The sequence below is a fragment of the Lissotriton helveticus genome, chromosome 3_1 (assembly GCF_964261635.1).
Source record: "Lissotriton helveticus chromosome 3_1, aLisHel1.1, whole genome shotgun sequence".
Taxonomy (NCBI): Eukaryota; Metazoa; Chordata; class Amphibia; order Caudata; family Salamandridae; genus Lissotriton; species Lissotriton helveticus.
This window is the reverse complement of record NC_136061.1, coordinates 1,769,433,735-1,769,460,445: the sequence shown is the minus strand read 5'-3', so window position 1 is coordinate 1,769,460,445 and position 26,711 is coordinate 1,769,433,735. Positions and strand designations below refer to the sequence as shown.

Here is a 26,711-nt window from a genome sequence, read left to right as displayed (position 1 = left end):
GATCCAGCCGGGAGAGGCCCGCTGATTGAGGGCGGATGTGGAGCGGGGCGACATCCGATGCACGCACAGCAGTGGGTAAGGCCAGCGGGGAGAAAAAGTCTATCGGGAGGGGCGTGGGGGGGTCCGACCCGCTCTGGACATCCACCTCCCCCCCCCTCCTTCTCATCGAACTGCCGCAACGAGGCTGTGGAGCAGCAAGGATAGGGTAAAGCACAACGGACGTGGTCATTGAGGGGACCCTGCACTGTATAGCTTGACACCTGCACTGATAGCAGTTGGGAGGTGCCCTGTTAAGGGGGCGCGCTTGTTACTCCCGGACGCTGAACGTGACCCCCCTGCCCCAGGAGCTGGTGCTCTGGATCTTTGCTGGGGAGAACGCCTCTCGCTGCCCACTGCTCCCCCCCCTCTAAGCGGCGGTGTGACAGCGCAGCCCTTAACTGTTGAAGTGGACACCCTGCTGGGCGGCTGGTCACTTCTAGAGGCTCTTCGCCCTTGCCTGGGCCACGAGAACTTGCACGCAGACTGGGAGGAGCCCTTGATGGATATGCTGGTGTGAACGGGCGGTCCTCTGGAGGAGGGAAATTTGCGCTGTGCTGGGCTCCTTGCGAAGACCTAGGAGGAGCGGGGACCCGGCGCCCAACTTCGGCGCCATGGGGAAGGGGGACAAGACACAAACCAAACTCCCTTTCGAACAGCGCCGAGCGAAGGCCCCGGATACACAGGAGCCGTAATCGGCGCACCAAAATAGGAGCCTGGAGGGTACGATATATTCGGACATTAAAGAGCTGCTGCTTACTATGGAGAAGGGCTTGCAGGACAGCATGGCCTCTATAGGGACACAGATCGACGCCCTCACCTACCGCATGGACCGTATGTCAGAGAGAGTGGACAAGCACGCGGAGCGATTGGACATGTCCGAACGACGCCTTACTGAGGTAGAGGAAGCGCAAACGGAACTAGACAAAGACCGTAAACAAATTGGCAAGCTCCTGCAGGTAATTCAGGACAAGTCGGAGGATTTGGAAGCCCGCTCTCGGCGTTCCAATATACGCATCACAGGAGGTTCGGAGACTACGAGCTCAGGGAAAATGGAGTTATTTGTTGAGAAGTTGCTGACTACGCTACTGGGAGATGATGTCTTCTCTCCCATTTTCATAGTAGAAAGAGCGCACCGCACGCTTGGTCCCCGCCCGCGCCCGGGGGAACCCCCGAGGCCCATTATTGCCAAGCTTCTAAACTATAGAGACAGAGATACTGCGCTGCGGGTGGCCAGAGAGAAGGGACAGTTACAGTACGAAGGTGCGGCCATCTCCATATACCCAGACTTTACGGCGAAGGTGCAAGAGGAGCGCAGGCACTTTGCTCCGTATAAACGACAACTCCGAGAACTTGGATTGGACTATGCCATGTTATATCCTGCGAAACTACGAATCAATCGCCAGGGGCATTCACATTTCTTCACTAACCCGAAAGACCTCCAAAAGGCCCTAAAGACATGGTCTAAAGAGCAGAGGAACAGCCCCAGGAGCCAGACGGGTGAGCAGGACACGGCCAGTAGCCTGGATGAGCAGGAATAATGGGGCTGTCCCAGATCTGAACTGTGGTCGTGGGGGGGATGTGGTGATGCCGGAGCGGGACCTGGGTGGTAAGCCTTGACTTGCTGAGTTTCCTGCTTGACAAGCTGTGGGAAGCGGAGCGGACTCGGGCGCCCGTGAGTGCTGCGGAGACCAGAGACAGGGTGAGACTTTTCCATGCTATCCTTTTCTATTTGAAAGTTGAAAGCGTACCCCGGGAAACCCCATGTGGATGCACTTTTACTCTTATTCATGACTGGCAAGAGAAGTGCCTGATTGAGAATTGGGAGAGATGGGGGCACGATGGTGGGGGTCTGCTTAATGGCACACACTGAGACATTGATACTGTTTTCTCTGTTGAAGGACATTAACGGGGTGATGGTGTGTGACGGGGTGGGTAACACGGGGGCAGGAATTGAGTCTGAAGGCAGGAAAAGTGCTTTTAGGGATGGCTTTATTTTTAAGTAGGCTTTTTTTCTCCTGTTAGACTGTCTTATGCGGGCGAACTCATCAGTCTCCGTCCTAACGCCTTTCGGGAACACAGGGAAGTCCAGGGTGGTTCTGCGACGTGTAGGTGTTGCTGCCGCCAGAACGTCGGGGTCGCCGTCGACCTCCAGCCGGACTCCGAGAGCGATCACCACCTTGGTCAGCCACGCCCCTCCCCCGGGTGCGTGGCAGGGCGATTCGCGGAATCGTTGGCCTCCTGGCTTGACGTTTTCTGTCGATCCGGTTCCTCTCCGCCCCGTCTCCAGCGTCCTCTTCTCACCGCCGTCAACCTCCGGGAAAGCGTTCTCCGGCGTCTTCCGGGTTCCGCCTTCTTTTGTGGTGATGAACTCCTCCCTGGGCGGCGTCACTGCTGCTAGGCTGTCGACCTTAAAGGTACAGAGTCCCGTCTCAGTCTCTCCACCCCATGGGTACGGGAAGTCCGGGTTTGCCCACTCCTCATCAGGCCCTGAAGTCTCGTGCTGGAGGGGGCGAGAAGAGGGCAGTAAAGGTACAGCTGACCACCAGTCTTGTATAGTCCTTCCCACGTCTATGTCACCCTCACAGGGGCGACCCGCCCCGTCACACACCTCCCCCCCTGGATACTCCCGTTCGGGGAGAGGAAAAGCACGGGAGAGGTAGTCCGCGTTGCCATGCTCCTTGCCCCTCCTGTGTTGCACCTCGAATGAATAGGGCTGAAGCGACAGGAACCAGCGTAACACCCTGGTGTTCAAGGCCCTATAAGGATGCATCCATTTCAGGGGAGCATGGTCAGTCAGTAAGACGAACGGCTTTCCCTCCAAATAGTAGTGCAGTTTCTCTATGGCCCATTTTATGGCCAGACACTCACGCTCGACTGTAGAATACTTGCATTCCCTAGGGAACAATTTTCTACTTACATAGAGGATGGGATGTTCGACTCCGTCTACACCCTTCTGGGAAAGCACCGCCCCTAGACCTATGTTCGAGGCGTCCGTTGCCAGGGTGAAGGTTTTGTTAAAGTCGGGAGACTCCAAAACCGGGGCCCCGGTTATGATTTGCTTCAGTTCGTCGAACGCCTTTCTCGCTTCTTGGGTCGGAGACATGATTTCTTTTGGTCTAACGGTTTTCCGTAGCAGATCCGTGAGGGGGGCAGCAACGGCAGCAAAGTTGGGGATGAAACGACAGTAGTACCCGATTAAGCCGAGAAAGGCTCGTACCTCTCTTTTGTCCCTTGGGAAGTTGGTGTGTTTGATAGCCTTAATCTTCTCGGTTTGTGGGGCTATGGTACCTTCCCCTAGGACGTATCCCAGATAGTTGACCTTGGTAAAAGCCGCTCGCGACTTCTTTGAGTTGACATGTAAACCCGCTGCCTGTAAGGCGGATAGGATGGTATGTACATGGTGCAGATGGGCCTCCCAGGTCGTACTATAAATCACAATGTCATCTAAATAGGCTGAGCTAAAAGACCCGTATGGTTTCAGAACTTGGTTCATAAGCCGCTGAAACGTGGCAGGGGCGCCGTGTAAGCCAAACGGCAGGACCGTGAACTCAAACAGACCCTCCTCTGTGCTGAAGGCCGTTTTCTTCCGATCCTCTTCGCGCAAGGGCACCTGCCAGTAGCCCTTAGTGAGGTCCAAGGTGGTGATGTAGGTGGCATCGCCCAGTTTTTCAACTAACTCGTCGACCCTAGGTATAGGATAGGCGTCGAAGGTGGAGATGGAGTTCAGGGCACGGAAGTCCATACAAAATCTTTTAGATCCGTCTGGTTTCGGGACCATCACTATCGAAGAAGCCCATTCGCTTCTAGACGGTCGGATAACCCCCAGGTCCAACATGTCTTGGACTTCTTTTCTTACGTCCTTTCTTCTGGCTGCTGGGATCCGGTAGGGTCGTTGTTTCACTGTTCTGCCTGGGAGGGTGTCTATACAGTGTTCCACCAAGTCGGTTTTTCCTGGGAGGTCTGAGAAGACAGATGACACCGGAAGTAGAACCCGATTGAGTTCCGCTTTTTGATCCTCCGTCAGCGCCGGGTTGACCACCAGGTCCTGAAGGGAGGAAAGGCTCCTTGGTCTTTCGGGGAGGGCTAGGGAGGTGGTCCTCGGTATAGGCCCGATCCATTTCTTTAAGAGGTTGATGTGGTAGCATTGTGTTTTTGACGGGGAGAGCTTCAACCTGTACGTGGTGTTGCCTATGGTGTCCACTACCTCATATGGTCCCGTCCACTCTTTTCTCTGTGCTAGAGTGGGCAGTAGAACAAGAGCCCAGTCCCCGTTCTTAAGGGTTCTTAACTTTGTACCCCGGTCATAAGATTGTTTCTGTTTTCCTTGTTGTCTTTCCAGATTCGTATCCGCCAGGACTCTCAGTTTCCCTAGTCTGGCCCTTAGCTGTGTTGTGTATTCGAGGAGGGATCTCTGGTCGTCTGTCTCCTGTGATTCCCACGCTTCTTTAGTGATGTCCAATAGAGATCTAGGGAGTCTACCATACACCAGTTCGAAAGCAGAACAGCTGAGACTGCTCTGTTTTTGCGCTCTCAACACATAGAGTGCCAGAGGAAGCAACCGGTCCCACGAAGGGCCTTCAGTCGTCAGCATTTTCTTCAAAGTAGATTTCAGGGTTTGATTGTAGCGTTCCACTAGACCGTCGGTCTGAGGGTGGTACACCGAGGTTTTTAGGTGTTGTATGTTGAGGGTTTTACAAACCTCCTTCATCATGCGAGAAGTGAACGGGGTCCCTTGATCCGTAAGGATTTCCTTTGGGAAGCCTACCGGGGAAAACAGTTCGACCAGTCTTTCCGAGACGTTGGCTGTTGTCGGGGATCTAAGGGGAAATGCTTCAATGAATCGGGTGGCATAATCCACAAGGACCAGCGCATACAGGTGACCCCTAGGGGTTTTCGGCAGGGGTCCGATCAAGTCCATTCCCACCCTCTCAAAGGGCACCCCTATAATGGGCAAGGGCTGAAGCGGGGCCGCGGGAGGGCGGTGAGTGTTCTTTCTCTGACATACGTCACACCGCTGGCAGTACTCTTGCACATCCCTATATATACCAGGCCAATAGAAATGGCGAGTGATGGAGTCCGTGGTCTTTTCCTTACCGGGGTGTCCTGCCGTTAAGTGTGCATGGGCAAAAAACATGACCTGCTCTCTGAAGGAAGCAGGGACAAGGAGCTGGCGCTCACTCCCTGCTTTCTGTTCCCGATACAGGAGGTCTTTATGGATCACAAACCTAGGGTACGGAGTGTCCTCGCTACCTTGAGTGGCGTGAGCAGCCTCCCAGGCGTTGTACAATGAGCGGTCTTCAGTCTGGGCATACTTGAAGTTACGGTCCATGATCCATGGATCGGATGTCATCAGAGCACGCTGGGGAGAAACAGCGGATCCTGACCTGACAGATACCTCCTTCCGGAATAATGCGAGAAACTCGGGGTTGTCGACCCCTAAAATGACATCCTCAGGGAGAGAGTCTACTACCCCTACTCTCACTACACAGGCGGTCTTGTCTTTCGGGCTTTTCGTGACCTGGGCAAGGGGGTAAGGCTTCACGTCTCCATGGACGCAACGAATGTGTACCTTTGTTTTCGGTATGTATTGGCTAGGGTGTACCAGGCGGGTTTGTACCACAGATTGCCTACACCCGGAGTCTAGTAACGCTCTTACCACGAATTCATTCAGGTGTATACTCACATAGAAGGAGGGCCCCATCTCCGCTGAGTACAAAACGGTTCTCGGTAGATAGCCAACTTCTATCGGCTCCTCCGCTTGGTGCTTCCTGGGACACATTCGGGCGATGTGGCCCCATTCGCCACACTCAAAACATTGTGGTCCTCGGGTCGTGGGTGGATCTGTTCTCCACGGTTTGGGTTTGTGGTGTTCTACCGGGGCGAATATTTTCTTTTCCGGCTTGCTGGACGACCCGGGCTTCTCGGTCTTATGGGACGTTGGCTGTTTGAGTGGCCTCTCGTGTTCCCACCCCACCCCACGGGGTTGGGCTCTGGCATAGTTGGCAGCCATCTCTATGGCCTGGTCAATGGATAATCCCGAATGCTGCCTCAACCACCTTTGGGACCCATAGGGGAGGGCCTCCATAAACTGCTCCAAGTAAATCCGTGCTAGTATCTCTTCCTTGGTACTGGACTCTGATTTCAGCCACTTATCCGCCATCATTTTGAGCCGGAAGAACAGGGTCTTTGGGTTCTCCCCAGGGGTTCCCTTCTCTCGTCGGAAGCGGACCCTGTAGGCTTCGGGGTCCAACCCTAAATGGTCCAGGATGATTGTTTTGACATGGTGGTAGGGGGCGTTCCCTGCAGGATTCGCCACCTGATATGCGAACTGAGCCTCACCGGTCAGTAGGGGAGCAAGGAAACATGGCCACTTCTCCTCGGGCCACCCTAGGGCTCTCGCCGCCCTTTCAAAATTCATCAGAAATGCGTCTGGGTCGTCTCCTGGCACATACTTTTGTAGGGCTATACCGGATGGGTGGGGCGTATGGCCTCGGGTTTCTACCTGCACAATGCCAGTGGCTGGAGGACCAGCTCTCTGGATACTGTCTAATTGGGCCGTCACAGTGTTTTTAAACAAGTCTCTGTCGGCCTGTGCTGCATTCCACTGCCTTTCCACAGCCCACTCCAACTTTTCCTGTCCCTTAATCAGGTGTTGGATCACAGCGTCCATCTTGGGATCACAGATGAACTCCGGTGGAGATCCCACTTCTGACACCACTTGTGACGGGGTGGGTAACACGGGGGCAGGAATTGAGTCTGAAGGCAGGAAAAGTGCTTTTAGGGATGGCTTTATTTTTAAGTAGGCTTTTTTTCTCCTGTTAGACTGTCTTATGCGGGCGAACTCATCAGTCTCCGTCCTAACGCCTTTCGGGAACACAGGGAAGTCCAGGGTGGTTCTGTGACGTGTAGGTGTTGCTGCCGCCAGAACGTCGGGGTCGCCGTCGACCTCCAGCCGGACTCCGAGAGCGATCACCACCTTGGTCAGCCACGCCCCTCCCCCGGGTACGTGGCAGGGCGATTCGCGGAATCGTTGGCCTCCTGGCTTGACGTTTTCTGTCGATCCGGTTCCTCTCCGCCCCGTCTCCAGCGTCCTCTTCTCACCGCCGTCAACCTCCGGGAAAGCGTTCTCCGGCGTCTTCCGGGTTCCGCCTTCTTTTGTGGTGATGAACTCCTCCCTGTGCGGCGTCACTGCTGCTAGGCTGTCGACCTTAAAGGTACAGAGTCCCGTCTCAGTCTCTCCACCCCATGGGTACGGGAAGTCCGGGTTTGCCCACTCCTCATCAGGCCCTGAAGTCTCGTGCTGGAGGGGGCGAGAAGAGGGCAGTAAAGGTACAGCTGACCACCAGTCTTGTATAGTCCTTCCCACGTCTATGTCACCCTCACAGGGGCGACCCGCCCCGTCACATGGTGCTAGGAGCGTTACTGCGTTATTTGTTACACTGCAATTGTTACCTGATCTTAATCTGGCAACCTCGGCCCTAGCGCTGTATGCACTTCTGGTTCCTGCGGGGACCAGCATGGGTCATTTGGGAAGTTCCGGGGTGGGGGGGATATTCATGCTAGGCCGAGTTGGGGTTGGTCTGCTGTGGGAGGGGGGGGGTCTATGAGAAAGGGAATTCCTTACTGTTCAAGAATGTATGCACTGTGCTCTTTGTACACATCTTTCCGAATGGCTAGCTACCTGCTGGCACAAGTCAGCGCTGCGCTTTGCTCCAGAGATTGGCACGCTAGTCGGGATCTCCTCTTGAGAACCCGCACACTACTGACTCAGCGCATAACGTCATGATGTCTAACATAGCGGGGGAGCAGGGTACTCCACAGCCAGCCACTATAAGCGCTCTCACATGGAATGTCAGGGGATTGAACGACTTCAGGAAACTAAGGAAAGTGCTGAGTTATTTGAAACAACACCACATAGATATAGCGCTGCTGCAGGAAACACACTTGCCACCTACCAGCAGGATGTTACAGTGCAGGGGCCAGGTAGGAAACATTGCAGTAGCTGGATTTACAACACATGCCAGAGGGGTGATTACATGGGTCAACCCGGGATCGAAAATCCAGTTACAGACGCTGTGTTCTGACCCACAAGGCAGGTATGTGATAGCGTCCTGTAAAGGGATGGGAATGGACTTCCTAGTTGTGAATGCTTTCGGTCCAAATTATGACGACCCAGTATTTTATGACTCGCTGGCTGCGAAGATCAGCACTTATGATGCGCCCCACATAATCTAGGGTGGAGATTTTAACCTTACGCTTAACCCAGACTTAGACAGGTCAACTGGCCCTCCTCGTAGGCCTTCAGCAGCGGCACAGACACTTGCGGCTAGGGTTCTGGGGTTGGATATGGTAGACGTATGGAGAAGCAGAAATGAGGATCCGGTGGGTATACACACTACTCAGCCTATCATGGAGTACACACTAGAATAGACTATTGGTTTGCTACTACGAATGCGTACCGCAGTATTAGACAATGCAAGGTGCTGCCGCGTACGCTGTCAGACCACTCCCCCGTATTGGTGGTACTGGAAGCCCAGGTTAGGAAAATTCCACCGTTTACATGGCGCTTCCCACCATTCTCGCTTCTGGACCCAGTCGTTCGCGGAGAACTGGCTGAGTCGCTTGAACTCTTTTTTTAAAAGAACGTGTGAACGGTGGAAGACTTCCAGATCGTGTGGAAGGCGTTTAAGGTTTACATACGGGGCATAGCGATGTCGAAACACTCTAGTGTCCTGAAGGCGATTAGATGCCGGTTGGCGGAGCTGGAAAGACAGTTGCGAGCCCTGGAGGTAAAACAGCAGTTCCACACAGATGACACAACGGAGGAGAGGATTAAACAACTCCTGGTGGAGTACCATGACGAGGCAGACAGGGAGGTAAAACACCTGGGCAAATATGCTACTGCCCGCACATATGGTGAAGGGGAGAGGCCGGGATCAGTTCTGGCAAATGTCCTTAAAGGCAGTAGGAGGAAACCACTGGTCTCGGAAATTAAACATACCGATGGACACAGCGCCACGGAGGAGGCGGACATAGCTGCCATCTTTAGAGACTATTACTCGGCCTTATAGTCCTCGAGAAGCGGGGATATGTCGGCGGAAATCCAGGATTACCTGGAGCACATACAGTTACCGTTCCTCTCTAACTCGCAGAGGGAATTCCTTATGTGTCCCATACAACTGGACGAAATCAAGGACGCACTGGCCACAATGCGTTCGGGAAGCGCACCCGACGTTGATGGCGTAACGGTAGACTTTTATAAAGCATTTCAGGAACAGCTGCTCCCGCACATTTCCACATTGATGAGCGACATTTGCATACAGGGCAGCCATGAGAGAGGCCATGATAGTCACTATTCTTAAACCGGACAAGGCACATGACGAGTGCAGCTGGTATCGGCCGCTGTCACTACTGAATGTGGACACTAAGTTATATGCCAATGTGCTAGCGACTAGATTAGCTCTTCTTGCCCCCGACTTGGTAGCCCCAGAACAAGCAGGGTTTATCCCTAGCAGGAACCTGACGTATAATATACGGACGGTGTTAGGCACTGTCCAACATGTTAGGCAGGATGTGTCGGCAGTGGCTAGATTTCTCGACATGGAAAAAGCGTTCGAATCGGTGGAATGGCTATTTCTACTCCAGGTACTAAGACGGATGGGTATTGGAGAGCCCTTCTTGCAAATGGTAGGGGCACTTTACAAAGGACCCTTGGCCAGAGTGCGGGTTGGAAACGCAGTCTCGCAACCTCTCTATATTAGCAGGGGGACTCGACAGGGGTGCCCATTATCCCCGTTGCTATATGCGTTAGATGCAGAACCTTTGACCTGCGCACTCAGGGAATACTACGGCCATAGGGGCATACGATTCCCCACCTACAAAATAGTAGTGTCTATGTATGCGGATGATACGCTACTCTATGTGCATGATCCGGTGACGAACCTACCTCTGCTGCTGAGAGAGGTGGTCCATTTCGGCGCGCTCTCCGGCATTAAAGTTAATTGGGCTAAATCAATCGTTTTTCCTCTCACACCTGTGACTGAGCGGGTAGAAATGGAGTACCCCCTACAGTGGTCCGAAGACCCGATTAGGTATCTGGGGATACAACTACACACGAACTCGGACCTGCTAATTAGCCAAAACTATGGGAGGGCGATTGGCAAGCTGGAGGAGGATATAGAACTCTGGAGCATGCTGCCTCTCACTCTGTTGGGCCGCATAGCCATTATGAAAATGGTGGTATTACCGCGGTTCCTGTTCCTCTTTAATGCTCTTCCAATGGTCCTCTCTAAGGCCTTCTTTCAGCGACTGACGAGTCTGATGAGAAGCCTAGCGTGGGCAGGTAAGCAACCCACGGTCAAGTGGACAACCCTCACTCTTCCCTACAGCATGGGGGGTCTGGCGGCCCCAGATCTTGAACTTTATTACAGAGCGGTGCAGGCTTCGCACCTACACATGTGGATACACGGTGACAAAATGATCCCGCATGTCCGCATGGAGCGACTCTTTGCGAACCCGCACCCGCTTCCGGCCACAATATGCTTGCCTCTAGACCGCAGAACGGGAGTGTTGGACTCCATAACCGCTACCAATCACGCATGGCACTCGCTCCTGCAGCGACAGGGAGGGGCGCTGCTCTATTCACCAGAGATGCCGCTGGAGTGGATGCTCTAGCTTACCACTATGGGGGAGAAGAGCGTCACTAGAGAATTGGCGAAACTGGGTCTTCATCGAGCAGGTGATCTGTTTCAGGATGGCGTGGCCAAAACGTGGGACCAAGTGAGGGGTGACCGCAGTGAGACCCCCATGGTGCAGCGATTTCAATTTCACAGGACACGAAGTGCACTCTCGGAGCTGCTGGGCCCGGACATGGCGGAGCCTCCAGAGGTTCCTGAACTGACATATGTCATCAAGGCCAAGGAGCCCCGGAAGCTTCTACCAAATCTATATAGAGTTGCTAGATCGGAGGGAGAACATCAGCTCCTGAAAGCGAGACTTGCATGGCAAAACGATCTGGGCACTCCGTTAGACGATGCTTTATGGCGATACTGCTGTGAAAATACGAAGCGCATATCGCTCAATGGTCGGCATCGGTTGATCCATTTTAAGTTTTTGCAAAGGGTCTACTATACTCCGGAAAGACTCCACAGATATGGTCTGCTGCAAACTGCAGACTGCGAACGCTGTCATTCGGCTAACGCTGACTTTATGCACTTGGCATGGTACTGCCCGGGAATCCAGTCTTACTGGGGTGACATCTTCTCGGAAATGAGCAAAATCTTGGAGGTGGACATAGCCCCGGAAGCGGGCTTGGCTCTTATCGGCAGTTCCAAGCGCCTCCCTGTAGCAATTCGTAGACTTGTAGATATGGGGATGTTAATGGCTGCTCCCGACCAAAAGCTAGATGGGCGCGTGACATGTTGTACTGCTACACCCAAGCGGAGAACTATAGTGAACTGCTGCCCCCCAAGAGCCGCCCTAAGAACTTTTGGGCATTATACGGCATTTACCTCAATGGGAGAGTGCAGGGGGAACGTGAAAGTCCAGGGCCGAATAACTCAGTAATGGAAACTCGAAGCATGACGGAGGTGCAGAACGAGACAGTTCCCGGTTAAAGGGGCAGGAAGGCAACACTGACACACTGTTCACTTTCCAACTGGATGGCCTTTAGCTATTGGGTCAGACATTCTAGCCAGGACAGCTGAGATAGGAAGCAGACATAGCGCGGGAGCACAGTTGGTAGACGCGAGATAAAATAGGTAGCCATGGCATCATTAAAACACATACATACTCAGCATACACTGCGTACGTAAGGAGGGGGGAGCGGGTGGGGCTAGTGGTTGAGGAGGGAGTTGGTACTAGTTCAGTTACGTTACTAACACATTTGCCTTTAATCCGAGATGTATCACATTGGGGCGAACTGTTGGGGATAAGATAAAAGAGGAAAACTTGCATTACAACTTTACCCATCATTTTTTTTGGGCGATGTTATTTGGTGAAACTATTGGCTCCTTGGTGGAGCACGCCGCCGGACCCCCGGGTTGTCGGCTGATGGGCTGTGTCTATGAATGCCGACTGTTTACTAGAAAATTGCATGTTGCGGCCGGCCCATGGGGTTGTAGGCCTGGTGCTGTGTATCTGTAGTGCGTGGCAATAAAATCTATGGAAAAAAAACCTATTTGACCAAGAGACTTACCCACTATCACCCATCTAGAACTTTACATTCTGCTGCTGCACGCTGGAATGCCCTTCTCTTGCTTCTTTGTGTTACTAAGGATGTTGGTTCTTTTAAGCATGGCTTAAAACCTTGGCTACGTGATCGTGCCTTCTAATTCATGCTCCTCTCTGTTAGATCAGTTGTCGACTAACCTGTAGCGCCGGGACACTCAATAGAGTAGTCATGCACTTTACAAGTGCCATTTAATTTGATCTTGATGAGGGGAGTGTTTACATATTGTGCGCAAGAAACACCCATTTGCAGCTATTGTCTTATGGTTTAGTGCTTAGAGGTGTTAAAGACATGCAAGCAGCTTGTAGTTTTCAGTAAGTTTGCGGGTTTGAGCTGCTCTGCAGGTCCCTTTTTGGTATTTCTTCTAATCATAATCCATTTATCTGGTTACTACACATGGTTGTCCATTCAGACATATTGTTGAAGGTTTTTGATCCTGAGTAGACATAGCCTGGTGGGAGAAATCTACTGGTAAAGACTTTGCTACAACCATCTCATATCGGCTTGCCATTGTGATATGTCAAGAAGCGGTCACAGTATGTTGCTTGTAGGGAGCTGCAGTGGCGGACTAAATTATAATCCCTACTGGCCAGCAACATGTGGCAAATCTCTTCAATTATTCCATGAGTGTTCAGTTGTGATAAGTGGTTAATTGCTTTGGACTGGTAGAATACTGGGTGATGGATATGACCCATAGCAATTCTGTCTGATGTGAGAGTGAGAGAGTCAAGCAGTATAAAGAAATTATTATGCCTGTATGTACTATAATCATCTGCATGACCGCTAAGTGTTATGGTATTACTACTGGCTAGAAGAGCTGTACGTGAACTAACCACTCTATAACGGACGTAGCACCACCTAAGCTCATTATAAGACTATTGCAACTCACCTCTGTGTTCCATGCGCAAACAAAACAACTCGACCTACAGCTTTAAACTTTCATACAGTCATGGACTCTGTAGGAAACAAATGAGGGAGATCCAGCCAGATCCCAGAGATATTATCGAGCCTGATCCTGGCAGGACCCTGTGAAATATGCTAACTTTCTCCAGTGGTTATTTGATAAACACGGGAAAATATTGACTATTACGCTGTCTGCTTAACATTCGGTAGTAACATCCGAGAGGGGCTTACTTTCACTTTCAGGTGGACCCAAAACAAAGGCCTGAGTTAAAAGGCCTGATTTAAAGGGCATTCAGCACTTCTTTGTTTGAGTATCATTATGGCGGAGTGCTATCTAGACCTAACATCTATATGCTAAATAGCTGGAGGGAAACAAAGGCACACAATTACTGCAGACGTACTTAGAAGAAAGTGATTTGGAGGTAGGTTCTTTACTTTAACACCCGTATATAAGAGTGTAGTAATCAGGACAACACAGGTATGATGAAGTCAACGTAGCTTTATTGAAGAGTAGGTAAAGCAGGTAATAAGGTCTCTCCATAGTCCTGCCAGAAGCCTAGCTGCTCAGCCCCATCCATCCAACTGTCACTTTCCTCCACTCACCCAAGCATTCCACACACAGCCCACACACAAAACATTCCACTGAGAACACTCAACATGAGAACATAAGAGATAAATAGAAATAGGAGAATACTACATATCTCTTTCCTTATTAATGAAAGACGAAACTAAACATCTTGAAACTATAAACTTAAAAGTACAAGATAAGATAAGTAATAAAAACGTCTTAAAACTACAAGCATAAATGTATAAGCTAAATACATACAGCAAAAGATACGATATAAGATAAACATACCAGCAAAAGATACGTTGATATACATGTACCAAATCTCTTAAGACTGGAAGCGCAACAGCAAAACATAAGTAACATAGTCAGTAACCCAGGGATGGCAGAAACGACATCACGAGAAGGGTAGCGACTACGCGATATAAAAAGAGAAGAGAAATAGGTAAATATATAAAATACGAAATACCCATCTCCCCCTCTTAATAAAGGCAATAAATTGATGACAAAAATGTATATAATCCCATGTAGGGAAAATTCCATGTAAAAGTGTGGAAAGAGGGACTGGGACCCAAATTCCTGCCACCACCCTAAACAGGGGACACCTGTATGAAAATGTAGACAAGAGGAACTCCTACCCAATGTCCTGCCCCTGTAAACCAAAGGGACAACCTGTGAAACAAAATGTGAAGAGAACATTGGGACTTGCACCCAATATCCTGCCCCCACAAATCACTAAGGGACAACAAATGAAATAAAACAATAACTCATGCGGCGCCATGCATCTTAGGCACGCAAGGACCCACCCCTGCTACAACAACTCGTGTAGCGCAATGCGTCTTAAGAACGCAGGGACCCTCCCCTGCAACAAGTAAAAAAAACACCCTTGCGTAAGGGTAATAAATGTAATATAGCGTAAAATAGAACATAAAGATCCCAAAACTTAGGGCCACCCTATTGTAAGGTAACACTCACCCTGTGTAAGGGTTCACCCCTGTGAAGGGACCTTATGAAGTGCAGCTAACTCCTGCTAAAATAAGTACATGTCCCTGAAGTAAGGGAAAACGTAAGAATACTGTAAAGCTGTGATTGAAATAAAACATTCAATATTGCTACATAACTACTGAACAGTGTAACTTAGAGAAATAGCCACTAGATGGCAGCATTCCACAACACAGTGAAAATAAGATTTCACACTGAGCTCGTGAGAAGTGCTCTGATAAACGTTACAATAATGTTTTACCAATTGCAGGAAAGAAATGTCTTGATGGTGCAATATCCATATAAGGCTCGTGAAGAGCTCCATAATGAATTTAAAGTTGCGCACATGCACTCCAAAGTGCACAAATTTCAACAAAATTAAGAACCTGTGGGAAACAGACTTTTTTTCCTTATCCAACGTCCATGTAAGAACTGCCTCTGTCATGTGAGACACAAACCTTTTCCTGTCAAACGTCCGTGTTAGGGTTGCATGAATCTTTGTTTAACACCTTGGCTGCTTGTCAGATCCATCCCCTGTGCTGGACCTTAATGTAAATGGGTGTGGTCATGACGAGCTCAGCTCGTCATGAGCACCCTAGAGGTATACCTCATGACGAGCTGAGCTTGTTATGAGCACGGAAGGGGTTAAAATGACACGTAGTGGAAGAAAACGTGACTGGCAAATTATCGCATGAAAAAGACAGATCCCGGTCCATAACAGGCAACTGCAACTGGAAGATTCAGGATAGCGGCACTCTCAGCACGCCAGTACCGGATGGCTCACGGCGTGTGAGTGTGCCCACGGCCCGGCGCAAAGAAGAATGTGGACGGTGAAGATAGGAAGACGATGTCCATCACAGACGAAGATAGTCAGAGATGTACGAGGTAAGAGCGCGCACAAGCAGAGACAGGCGCCTCATTTTTTAAATCAAAGTACGGCGGTTGAAATGCCAATAGACAAAGTGCCTTCCCAGAGCAACTTAATTGCCAACTGTACTTGAAGAGTGAACAGACACCAAAACGAAATAGTCTTGCGCTACGTTACTTTCCTCCTTTATGGTTTAGATGGCAGCATTTAAACGAGAACAACAGTGGTTAAATAAAAACACATCTCAGCTCACTTTTTCCCAAAGGCACTACAATTGTTCATGTGTGCCCCCAAACACATCCACTCACAAGTTGCTTTGCTGCCAACCACTGCTAATGTAAAAACACCCAGCAGATTGAGATTCCAAAGGTATCCATGTAAATCTGTTTTGGCACCTTCATGCTTGACTCTGTGCAAGTTCCAGGACATTGAGACGGTTGGTCTAATGCCTTCAAGACTTAGGCACACACAGGCAAAATCATGCAGACTTTCCCTTGTTAAAATACACGAGAGTCACACTCTGCGCAATGCCCTTGAAGTAAAAGGAAAGGCTTACTGTGTGTGAAAGCTCGCACTGCGCAGCATCCATGGAGCTTCTTATTGAAGTTGACTCTAGAGGCATAGTACAGCACGCTTGTCTGGGTGGGCTGTCCGGTGTGATGGACACCGGTGGGACTGCACAGAGCGCTGTCTTTGTGGTTGTTTCCTTTGTTTCTTTTGAAGCTTAATGTCTTTAGAGTAAGCTACCCGTGAGGCCTCTTGACAGTCTTTTCTGTAATATATTGTTCCTGTTGGTTTGACCAGTCATCCCTTACTTGTATTATCATTTCTCCAGCATATTGTTGAAAGCATGATGAGGTTTCTCAGGCCACTTGTACTCACTGTTGAGCGTAGGTATGTCTCCAAATCGTCGTCAAAAATATGTGTAGTAATCAGGACAACACAGGTATGATGAAGTCAAAGCAGCTTTATTGAAGAGTAGGTAAAGCAGGTAATAAGGTCTCTCCACAGTCCCACCGGGAGCAGCCTGCTAGCTGCTCAGCCCCATCCATCCAACTGTCACTCTCCTGCAGTCACCCAAACATTCCACACACCAAACATTCCACTCAGAACACTCACACAGGCTGAGCAGCTAGGAGCAAGTTAACATAAGAGAGAAATAGAAATAGGAGAATACTACAAAGAGATATGCATGCTTTGTAAAAATGTCAGATAAATCAGTCTGTATGAGTAATTACACAAATAACGATTTAAAGAGCACAATGTTTGCATTATTATTTTATAGTGCTACTCATCCCCATTAAGGGTGTCAGAGAACGTTACATCGCATGCACACATTATACAGGGACAATAAATCAGATAAGTGTGTAAATCATGTGCAGGATGTCACATATCTCCCTTACTGGTAGACATTATATGTTATGGGTGCATGGCTGAGAGAAATACAAAGTCAGGATAAGATTTAAAAGGTAAAGCAGTCGTTGGGGGTTATCTGGACTAATACAATTGTATTACTACTCAAGGGAACCCCTTTACCAACCTTAAAATAACAACAGATTGATTAAATAACACACAGTTATATTAAACCCAGGCCTTGAAGTTTGCACGCAGCTCCTTGTTGCCGGTTTATAGCTCACTGCTCTACATTAGGATTGCAAATTACAACTTGCAAGGGAAAGAGGATCTCGGTGTCAAAAGCAGTTGACCACTTACCCAACTATATAAAACACAAATCTGTCAGTTGCATGTGTCCTTTGCAAGAGACACATTAACCCTCTAGCTACTTTATGAGTGAAAACTATGACTAGACAAAACACAGATCTCTCCAGAAAGTGCATTAACCAAGTTATCTTACCATATTTATTAACTGCTGAAATTTGCTAGGTACCCAAAAGAACTCTGCAGCAGGTGTCTTAACCCCATATTTTAAAATGTTGCCTGCTTGTGGGCAATTAAGTAAGCCAGAACAGATTTAAGCTTACCTTGTTTCTCCATATTTATTTCGGGAAGCGTTTTAAAAAACATAAATGCATAAGTTAACAGTCAGACTCGTCTTTTCATGACTCCGACTCTCGTAACTCCACCCCCATTCCGTGGGACCCCTACATGGCCTACCTCGTTGACGTGCACCATAATTATGTTGTACACTTTGTGGCACTTATGATTCTTAGACATGCCAAAAAAAAGTTGTTATTGCGTCTCAGACAAGTATATCAACAAGAGTGAGGAACGTACAAGAGGGAGATTTTGCCAAGATACTTTTATTCGTTCAATTAATAATCTACAGCCCTAAAATAACAAAAGTAAAACGTACTTGCAAAATGTAACCAGCACCTACGTCCGCGTTCAGCAACACAATAGCCTGGAATGAAAGAGCTATAGGTGTAGTCTGAGAATGACGCACGGTTTTAGAACACAAAGTTCACAATGCCACATGAAAAAAATAAAAACATGTAATCTGTCATCGTACTTCCGGGTCAGACCGCCGAGTTCAAGAGAAAAGCACACAAATATAGACACCATCTTGGAATGGAAAAGTTCTCAGATTTGGTCTGTTAAAATTAACCTAAAACAAACTGTTCCGATTAAACGCTTTCCATTATCAGCAATTTAATGATTTGAATGCGCAGTTATTCTTGGAAGTAGTGTTCGGGGCCAGGCAAAAAATCCATGAATGCATAAACTTTCAGAGTTTCGAAACATATTTTCACTTTATACAGTTTGTAATGCTATGATTAAGGGGAGCCAGGACCTCTCCCAAGGGGTCTGACAAATCTCAAGCCGTGCTTTTGGGTGTCCATAATGATCGTCTTTGATTGGACTCTTTAGCAAAGCTGTACAGAAAATTGCACAAATATTTGTGCGTTGGTTAATATTACTAATACATGAATTGTGTTTATGTAAACAATGTACTGCTTCCTCGTCAAAATTGCAATCGAGTAGAAGCACCCTATATTATAATTTACTTTTAATAGGTTTCCTTGTTTTTTTTTTTACATTTAACAGGTACACCAGAAACATATTTCCAGCAATCCTATTTGCCTATTCTTAAAATCGGTCAGTTATTTATAGTACTCAAGGGGATTGGAATATAGATAGTACAAAAGACCAGAAATACCAGGTACAGGTTGCGCGAAAACTTAACATGGATCACAAAAGATAAGTGGGAAATTTGACAACTTAATTGTAATTTTATTTACATAGCGCTTACTACCCCTGAAGAAGTGCCTGATCGATTTCGGCAAGTAGCACTGTGCTCTGGTGCCCAGAAGGATTAGTGATGGATTACTGTAGAGAAATATGAGATAATTCGAGTTGTGGACATGTGCTTTTTGACGCCCCAGATTTACAAGGTTGAGGCAGTGCTAAAAACGAATGCCATGGAATACCAGGCATTAGAATGGCGATACGTTGAGAAATTATGAATTTTACCTCTTTTTTTGCTCTTTCCATGTGTGCTGCAGAAGAGCGAATTGCCATTATTGATTGTTTACGTGCAGGAATATGTCCCTTCTTGCACATAAACAATTGCCCTATGGCGGCAGTTTGGGAAAACACAGGGGTGCGCCGTATTCTTGTGTACAGTGCATTCCTCCGTTTTAAAAATGTCAGAGCGCGGCACTGCCCAATTTGGTGCAGCTTTGCTCTCTGACATTTTTTTGTAAATATGCCCCTTAGATTTTAAAGAGGGTCACATTATGCTTCTGTCTTTTGAACAATAGAATATCATTGCTATAGTTCTGCCAGTTTGGGATGCAGTGAATTGTCTTTTGTCGCCCCTCCTGAAATGCTTCCCCTGGGAATGAGATACTAAAACTCAGGTGCTTGTATTAATAACACTATTGTACGTAGCAAAAGCTGTGATGTATTGTGAGGATTCCACCTTTGGTGAGGATTGATTTAGAGAAAAAACAAGCCTCAAGATTCTGTCTTTCCCTCTATCTCTGTCTCTCTCTTTCTTTCGCTCTTTGTCTCTCTCTCTCTCTCTCTCTCTCTCTCTCTCTCTCTCTCTCTCTCTCTCTCTTGCTCTATGTCTCTGTCTCATTCTCTCTATGTCTCTCTCTCTCTCTTTCTCTGTCTCTCTCTCTCTCTATCTCTCTGTCTCACTCTCTCTCTCGCTCTCTCTCTCCCTCTATCTGTCTCTCTTGCCATGTTGTTAAAGATTCTGATCTGTCCACCTAACTACTTTTTTCCCACTTGGATAACCAGGAAAGCTAATGGAGGGGTCTGGAGACTGCCTCGACGATGTCCTGTTAGAGCACATTGTTTTTTTTGTTTCAGCTCCTTGATATATATTGTAAAGAATTCCACAGTTGTGTTGAACCACAGGTTTGATAGGCTGATCAATGTGCAGGTATTTGCCTGTATTTTAGCTTTCTCAGGCCTTGAACACTTTGGGGAATAACATGTGGGCGCAGCTGTGGCTAGATGAGATGTCAAAGTGCCTGCAACAAACTCTTCTTGATAGCAATCGTAAACAGACACAAAGGGGCACATTAGGATGGTGGGCAGACTTTTTCCGCCCGCCATCCTATCGCGAAATGGGACTGCCCGCCATAAGGGTGGGGGTCCCGTGGGTGCCATTAGGATGCGCCCGCAACAGTGGTGGGCGCATCCTGCATTCCTGACATTGTTGCGGGCGGTGCACTCAACACCGCCCGCCACAATGCCAGGAATGCATGTAGTGCACTTCCATGCACAACATGGCAGGCACCGCGCGTTGCCTGCCATGTGGTACATGGAACTGCAGGGGGGTACCATAGGTACCCCCCATGTGCACCCCCCAACCCCCAAAATCTCTGGGGGCCCACAACGGGCCCCCAATGTCAGAAACCGCCTTCCTTTCCGTGGCGGCAACGCCGCCATGGAAAGGCATGTCCCCACCTGCATTCAAAAATGGATGGCGGTGTCTACCAGACATCACCACCATATAAACTGCTTTTCCGCCCGGTAGGCAATCGGGCGGATTTCCTACCGGCAAAAAAACGACGGACGGTCTTCCCGTCCGCCGGGGTCCCCGCCGCCATGGTAATGTAGCGGGGGAGAAATTGGTAGTGGGTGGAGGTTTTTGGCGGGTGGATCGCCACCGCCATACGGGCGGTGGCGATCCGCCCTTATCATAATGGGCCTCAAAGTGTCCACACCGCCCTTCAATAAAATAGATGTCACAGTCCACAAATGTCATGTGATAGAGCAGTATGAAAATAACCTTCATAAGGAAGCAGCTTCTTTGAGCTGTATGCAAATATCTTGATGTTCGATGGAAGTATCTTGATGGTTGACACAGAATCCACTAGGAATGGTACTTTTATGCCATTTATTAAAATGTTTATAACCAACTTCATGAAGCCATTTAAGTGTGCTGCTCTGGACTGAAGAAACATTACCGCTGCATAGACTGTCTGATGATCTGGAGTAGGGTCGGTGTTGTGGCCTCTTGCTATCTTATGCATTCTCCCCACAGTCTTGATGTTCCCAGCAGGATGTTGCACTTGGTGGGGCTTTACTTCATTTACCTGTAACCTGATCTGAACCTAATAAACCTACTACTTTTGTAACCTACAAGACTGCAACCTTGATTGTAACAGTTGGCTGGAGGAGCAGTCTTTGAACATTACTCATCACATCCAGTGTTTGAACTTACTGGTAGGTTTCTGTGTCTTAGAGTCTCACTTTGATGTGTGTATGAATGGGCGAGGGTTGTCTAATTGTGTAGCCTTTCCCATCCTGCACATGTTGTGAAAATGGTCCTTTCAAATCTCTCAGTGTCATCGGTGACGTATCCAAGACATTCTCCCTGATGTGAAACAGTAAACGGCAATAGAACCTTTTTTTTCAAGGTGAGTGACTGGAATGAGTCGAATCCTTGGTGCAGCAGATGGTGTCATCTGCACTTTGCACATGTTTGGGTCTGATAATCACCTGCATGTTGGCCGAGTAATTAGCTTAAACCGCCACTAGGATAAAATCCAGCCTTCATGGCAACTGCACATGCTTGTTGCAGACGGACAATGAGGCTGATTTAGAGTTTGGCAGATGCGGGACACCTGGGGAAAGGTGGCAGATGTCCTGATGTCCAAACTTGTGGGTCCCCACTCTATTTAGAGGTGGGAGAAAGCATCTGCACCGGGGAAAACTTTGAGCAACAGTCCGTCCATCACTGGCCCATTGGTCAATGTATGCCAGACTCCCTGCATTATTTAGGACTGATGTTCCTATAAACATTATTCCTGCGCTAAACCAACAGGGAGAGTGGGACAGTGAAAGTCACTGAGTGAGAATTAATGAATGTGATTGAAAGAGTGTGGATGAGCGAAACTAAGTGAGCATTAGTGAAACTATATGTGAGTGTCTTACACTTGTGAGTCTGCCACTGGCCAAGGTATACGGAAGGCAATCTTGACATATTGTGTAATGTTATGTTATGTTATAGAAATTTCTATAGCACACAACTCACCCGGGGGCATCTCGGCGTTTGACTAGAAATGTTCCTGAAACTAGAAAAAGCCAAGAGAGACTAGAATAGGAAGGCCTTTAGCTGTTTCCTAAATGTGCTGTAAATAGCGATTTTACGAAGGGGATCTGGGAGCTCATTCCAATACCTTGGCGCTAGAAACGAGAAAGATTTTCCTCCCGTGCGACTCAACCTTATACGTGGTACTTGTAAAAGACCCCGATCCCCCGACCTGAGGTTTCTGTTAGGTGCGTGTCTAATGAGTCTATTTGAAGGTATTTAGGACCTCTTCCGTTACGCGTATTATGTGTGAGACAACAAATCTTGAAGAACGATCTCTTTCTCACTGATAACCAATGGAGCTCTCGCAGTAAGGGAGCCGATGGCGCGCCCACTGGGCGATTCAATACCATCCTAGCTGCAGTATTTTCAGTGGCGGTTCGTCCATTAGGGGCGTTGGGGCGTTGCCCCACTACCCAGATGGACGACCGTCACTGCAAGTGTCACTTACACTGCCTGCGAATTGAAAAGTAAAATTATGAGCGCAGAGCACACAACAAGAATAGCTATCGCGATCACGGAAGGTGTGGGGGGCGGACCTGCCGCAGTGAGTGGCAGGCTGGCAGCGTGTGACTCACTGATTTATTATCAGTGCAGCATGGCAGGGTGGGCAGCAGCAGTGTGCGCATTTAGGACAAGTCATTTTTTTGACTTGCCCACGCATGCGCACACACGCAGTAGCCCCATCCCTCCTCCTCCTCCCGTCGCCGTCACACAGGCAGAGACCCGGGGGAGCCGGGTCTCATTATGGGCAATATTAGCCCTGCTCTTTAGCCAATCCTGGCGCAGTGGCGATGTTAATCTGCGCCAGGATTGGCTGAGTTACCGCGCGCACGAGGATGGTGTTGCTGAGCTGACCCTGCAGGCCGAAAGGCAGCAGTTGCAGTCGGGGCCAGAGACAGAGATACCACCGTGACCGTGTAAAACAAGAATAAAAGAGGTAAAACTATGACTGCCTGGATTATGTGCACGTTTTCAGAAAACACTTTTGACTCAGTGACACAGTCTGCGTGCTAACGCCAACGCACGAATAAATATTATTATTGGTTTCGAGGCTTTGTGACTCACAACAGTGATGATGACTGCGTGACGTTGTGGCAAATTATGGCAAATGAACATCGTTATCGTATAATTACTATTGTAGCTTGTTTGAGGGAATTTTAATTAATTGTGATGATGTGCTTTTACGTGAGCTACGGTGGATTGTGTGACATGATCGCTGAAGTTTTTCAGACACCAATTAAAAAACAAATGAAATGTACAATTGACAAATTGCTTACTGCGTTACACAAGTTACAAAATGATGGCACAGCCCGGCCGGCACAAACAAGTAATCAAAGGTTAAACACTGTAGTCATTATAGGGGCAGGAATGTTTACAGAGTATACCGTAACCGTCCCTTCCTCACACGATGAATAATGGTTTGAAAAGGGTACTATGGTCTGTGTGTTTTGTAGGTCCTCATTACGAGTGGCCAGTAACATTTTTTTTTGCTATTTGCCTGCCTCATAATTCTTGTTATCAGAGTTCACGTTAATTCTTAGTGCAGGGAAATAATATGAATTAAGAGTTTTTCTGACATAATATTCGGAAATCGAACTTAAGTGCTAATTTTGCATGTTTTTCCCCGGTTATTCCACCTGAAGACTTTGCTTGCTTGCAGCTGGAATAATCTCCGTGTAAAACACAGCTGTGGTGTTCCTGCAAAATCTATACTTCTGAGAGGGCTGGTGCTCCCTGCTGCGCTGGTCTGTTCCTGACTCACGCAATGAAGGTGCACATCCGCGCAATCTGGGGGTGGGTGCGTCCTACTGCTGATCTGGTCCCAGAACAGATGCAGCACGGCAGCACCTGTCATCGGCGCCTAGAAACCACACAATGAAAGCGCATGCTACAAGGTGTAACATTTACTATTTGTTATTAATTATTGAAGTGCCCCTACAGTCGTGTCCTAGTGTGAAAACAATTCCAACCGCTCTTAATGTAATGCGTCTGTCTGTGCATAGGAAGACTGAATAATCACAATTGTGTTGCATGTTTTTTTTAAACTTGGTTGTAGACTAGTGTTACTTTCCAGTTATTTTTGGGTTTAGAGGCTTTTTCATGTACTCCCCAGGGTATGGCCACACAAAGAGGTTAACAGGTTAACGTTTATCTCAGAGTTTCCTTGTTGTCCAAAAATATCAGTTTCCTTGCAAAGAATGAATGCCTGGCAATGTCTCTGTTCTAGTCTTTCCAGCTTTTAATTTTTCAGAGACTGGATACTTGCATATCCCAGCTGAAAGGTAGTTTGAGATGATGAGTAAAAAATAAAAAAATATCGTAGCCTTAGTTCAGCTCTAAAAATAACGAGTTTTCATGAGGGACTGACGGAATGCATGGAGCAGTGTTTAACTACGGTTTTAGCAATTGGCCTGTGCCCTGTCGGGTGATGTCAACTATAGTATGTATGTCTACACTTTCACAATTGCTTTATAACCCGTTTTGCTTTGTCAAATGGTCTTTAAAATGCCCCATTTGCACTCTTTTTTCTCGGGATAATTTTCCCCACCCTCTTATGACGTTCACGCTCGCTTCGCGTCTCATCCGCAACTTTTACGCCCTACCAATTTCAAATGTCACCAGCCGCCACTGAGTATTTTTGATCACCTGCAGTTTGCCTAGCAGGGTCTCTCCTACCCCTGCCAACAAGGCATTGCCATAGTCCAGGCGGCTGATAACCATAGCCGGGAACCGGGTTTTGCGATGGGTGTTAGGCATAAAGGGGAGGATTTTGCGGAGCAGACGTAGGCTATAATAGCAGGAGCTAGTCGTGGTGGCAATGTGGTCTTTCATAGATAGAGACTGGTCTAGTTTTAGCCCTAAGTTTTTGACACATTGAGTTGGAACAGGGGGTAGTCCCAGTTGGGTGGGCCACCAGTCATCAGACCAGCTGACTGTGACTTTTCCCATTAGCATTAACTCGATTTTGCCGGGATTCATCTTGACAATTCTGCGTCATCCAACTGGAGATCTCAAGCATTCCTCTGGCAAACCATGCTTTCTCTGCTACTAGATCACTACCAACCGAGAACATAAGCTGAGTATCATCAGCATATGAGATGATCTCGAAGCCTAACTGTTCCACTATCCTTGCTAATGGAGCCATATAAATATTAAATAGGGTTAGTCAGGAACCCTGAGGTACGCCTCTGTCTAAGCTGATTGAGTCAGACCGATGTGGTCCAAGCATGATTGTTTGAGTTCTATCAGACATAAAGTTTCGCAACCATTTTAAAGCTGGTCCCTGGATACCACAGGAGTCAAGTCTCTCCGCTAGCACTTCATGTGAGATGGTATCAAATTCTGCGGAGAGATCTAGTAATATCAATATTACTGATCCCCTTTATCTATTTCTTGCCTGAGCGAGTCCTTAACTGCTAAAATAGCAGTCTCAGTACTATAGCCCTGTCGGAAGCCTGATTGAGATGGATCAAGAATTTCATTCAGCTCCAGATATTGACTTAGTTGTTTATTGATTATGCTTCCCAGCACCTTGCCCAGTAGAGGTAATAGGGAAATCGGACAATAGTTACGAAGTTCTAGTGGGTCTGCTGTTGGTTTCTTCAAAATAGGACGCACAAATGCTTCCTTCCATATTCTTGGAATATTCCCAGATTGTATAGATGAGTTATGCAATTGGAGAATAGCTTGTGCACAGCTGGTAGCTATGTGAGCCATCGTCTTAAGTGGACAGAGATCAGTAGGTGAGCCTGATTTTGCTGAGGCAAGGGCTTTGGAGACTTCCTCAAGTGTAATTGGTTTGAAGCAATCCAAAGTACTTCCTGCACTTTTTTCAAGATCCATTTGTCTGCTTGAGATATCAGGATCTTGCGCAGTTTTAGATGGAAAGTTAGCTTAGATTTTAATGATCTTTTCTTGGAAGTAACTTGCTAGCTGATTACAAAAGACTTGTGTTTCCCATCTTCGTTTTCCCCAATTCTGATTGAAAAACCTCCTTAAAGGCTTCGGCTGAAACATTGCGCCAGGGCCTATGCATTATTTTTTTCTTACCCGAACTTAATGTTGATGTCTTAGGGCAAGGCAGTTTGATGACAAAACTGACCATAGCATGGTCTGACCATGTGAGAAGCTCTGGCGGGTTGCAGGTTCGATGGTCAATGTTAGGAAAAATTATATCTAACATATGCCCAGCGAGATGAGTTGGACCAGTCACTCTTTGGGTCAGGCCAATCAGATCCAGAGTGGACATGAATTTATTCACCTCCTGGCTCATTAGATTTTTCCCCGTGAAAGTTAAAACCATGGCAAAATGCTGGGACTAGAATATTGGGGGTAATTCTTAGCATAGGGCCGCCCACCCATTGCACTAGCTGGCATTGGCACATGAGTTCATTCTTGGCATAAATCACATTTGTGGCAGATTCCTGACACTGCATAACATGTAGAGCAACATGACTCTCCAACCACCGACTGGAGAGCTGATTCAGACAATATTCAATAAACTCCATCATGAGAGCATTAGTCCATTTTAATTACTGACACTAGCACACTAGATGTCATTCTTGGCATAAAGACTGTAAGTGGCAAAATGGTGACATTGCACACTAGA

At 48.0% G+C, this 26,711-nt stretch overlaps 1 protein-coding gene across 1 annotated transcript in view; it reads right to left on the bottom strand.

Moving 5' to 3' along the window:
- The window catches only part of LOC144823778 (uncharacterized), a 164,188-nt gene extending 146,188 nt beyond the window's left edge, over positions 1-18,000 (bottom strand). Inside the window, exon 1 of the mRNA XM_078682605.1 lies at positions 17,900-18,000. The gene's annotated coding sequence lies outside the window, so the exon portion shown is untranslated. The remainder of the gene's footprint in view (positions 1-17,899) is intronic.
- Positions 18,001-26,711: the final 8,711 nt, after the last annotated feature.